At 37.0% G+C, this 2,694-nt stretch overlaps 1 protein-coding gene across 1 annotated transcript in view; it reads left to right on the top strand.

Annotated features, from left to right (window-relative positions):
• The window catches only part of ptprua (protein tyrosine phosphatase receptor type Ua), a gene marked incomplete at its 5' end in the record, with an annotated part of 141,407 nt that overhangs the window by 126,184 nt on the left and 12,529 nt on the right, over positions 1-2,694 (top strand). The gene's annotated exons all lie outside the window — the stretch shown is intronic.

Genomic DNA, 2,694 nt, shown 5'->3' with positions numbered 1-2,694 from the left:
TGGAATAGAGGCACATCTAAAACATGCAGAGCAGGGGGGCGGTGAGGACCAGGGTTGAGAGACACTGAATTAGATGGTGTGATGGTTAGCGATGGTTAACACTATCACCTGTTCCTCTTATTACCTGTGGTGGCGCTACACCAACCTCCGAAGAAAACACTGAGCGTGACTTCATTCTTCCCAATATATAAAGGAGCATGGAGTGGAGAGTTGAAGGATTTCTCTTTTGTCTTTTGCAAAACAAAATACAACAAACTATTTCTAATTTCTCCTGCTACCTGCAGACTCACACAGTTGTTTTGATTGTATTTACCCAGAATGCCCTGCGCTATAGTCCACTTCCTGCTTTTAGAGCGGTCTCCCGTCCGCTTGGTGTTTACATATACATTCAAACTCTCTCTCACACACGGACACACACACACACGCACCTCATGCTGCACCCTAAGGACTGATTAATACTTTACATAATGACAAATAAAAATCTTATGTCTTTGAGTGGAAGAACAGAGACTGTCTGCAGTTGTTAATATAGGATGAGGTCAATGAATTAACGGTGTGCACTTTTTAAATCATTTTTGTTCTAAACTTTAGATTTTGGATCAAATATCCAGTCTTTTCAATTAAACTTAAACAAGTCCAAGTCAAGTCATAACTAAAAAAATTTTCAAGTCAAGACCAAAGTCATAACAGTCTTTGGTCTATTAATAGCAACAGTAATGACACTTACTGTTAATGAGTAATAATAGTAGTGACTTACAATAGTAATGACTTGTGTCCACACCTCTGATTTTGAGCTGTTAGCATATTTCACCACTGATGAGTCTGTCATACAGTAACAGTAGTCAGTCAGAGGCCTTTTTAGATTTGTTGTGAGACTGACTGCTACTGGAGATCCTTCCTGCCCACAGCATCTCCAAACACAACGACTATTTGAAGTTACAGCCTTTAATTTCCCTTTGGGATAAATAAAGTATATTTGAATTGAATTGCCTGGTATTTAAACTCTCCCTATATTTATTAAATATTTTTTCTGACTTTCCATTTGTTTATTATACCTTCTTTGGTCTTGGTTTGTCACAGAGATCCTCTAAATAATACATAAGCTGCTGGTTGTAACGTGATGTCGTGTAAAGACGAGCCTGCGAATAATAATAATAAAAAAAAAAAAACAGAAAAAGTGAAAGCTAAGCTGCTATAAACTCCTCCTGCCAATTGTGAGTTGTTCAGGGGAGCCATCTTGTAATAAGCCATCTGCATGAGTAATATACTCAACATTCATGCAAATCATTTTCTCACACGGAAGCCGACAGTTCATTAAGTCTGCAAAAAAAAAAAAAAAAGAGTAGGACTTAGCGGTTCTGCGGTTGTACTCCTCTGCAGAACAACAGGCCCATTTTCTCCACATCTTACACAAACACAACGTCATGACCTGCTGCCTGTCAGTGGAATTACATCCATGTAGCACTAATGATGCAGCCTGACAGTCAGATATGGATCTGACAGCCTGCATAGCAAGCAGTGGGTGTGATGAAGAGTTCAGCATCGGGGGATGATCTGACGCAGGAGAACCTGGAAACGGTCAGAGGCAGCAGCCACTCTTCATCATCATCATCACCATCATCAGAAAGTGGCTTTACGTGGAGATGTCATCTTCATCATGTCTTCTGAGAGCTGCTGGAGCCTGGCAGGTCGCCGGTTCGCTTCCTTCAGCTCGGCTGGCTCAAAGGAGCAGCAGCCTGGTGTTTCCCTTCTGGGTCCAACTGAAACTAAACCACGTTTCTCCGTGTTTATGACCCAAAATTCATCATCCATCTGCCCATGTTACACATCGCCTGGAGTAAAAAGAGAAAAAAATTAGCTTGCAGAAATCATAAAATGTGCATTGTGCTTATTTAAATTATTGTAGCTTTTTTTATCTTGATTGAAAAACACCAACATTTTTTTCTCTGATTTTTGATTAATGTACGTATTTATTGTTTGTGTGAATATTTAAAGATGTCAACAAGTAAATCCCAAAGTGTTTAAAAATGAAAATATCTATAGCTGGAACCAGATATTTACATAAACCGACTAAAAATACACACTTTTTTTCTCTCTGTATGAAGTTAAATCTGACCAAACTTCTAGTTTTAACTTGGTTAGAATGACCAAAATTGATTTTGATTTGCTAAATGCCAGAAAACTTTAAATATTATCTTTACATTTTTTTTTGAGATTTTTTGCAACTTTCCTTGAATTAAAAAGTTTTCATACATTCCACACTGGTTGGCCTCCTGTTAGGACGTCTCTGTTAATCTATACAAAGTTTGAGGAAGGAAACACAAAAGATTTGACACACGTTTGTCATACAATTTAAAAGATAATTATTTGTGGTACTGACCCAAATTTATGTAAACTTTTGAACTGGAGGAAAGTCACAAAATAATCTCTAAAAAAATATACACAGCAAGTTTTCTGGCATTTAGCAAAAATACATTTTTTGGTAATTCTAAATAAAAAATATTGATAAAAAATATTGACATTTTTTGTCTTTATTTTCATATTTTAAAAAATTTAATAATCTTTGATTATATGTCTGAGATTTTTTTTCATAAATATTTTGTTTTGAAAGATGTATTCAGGATCCTCTCAGTTTGAACAGTGTGCAGCAGCTCATGTCCTCTCCTCTCCTCTCCTCTCCTCTCCTCTCCTCTC

This window comes from Poecilia formosa, unplaced genomic scaffold (assembly GCF_000485575.1).
Source record: "Poecilia formosa unplaced genomic scaffold, Poecilia_formosa-5.1.2 Scaffold96, whole genome shotgun sequence".
In the NCBI taxonomy this organism is placed as follows: domain Eukaryota; kingdom Metazoa; phylum Chordata; class Actinopteri; order Cyprinodontiformes; family Poeciliidae; genus Poecilia; species Poecilia formosa.
This window is presented reverse-complemented; position numbering and strand designations above follow the sequence as displayed.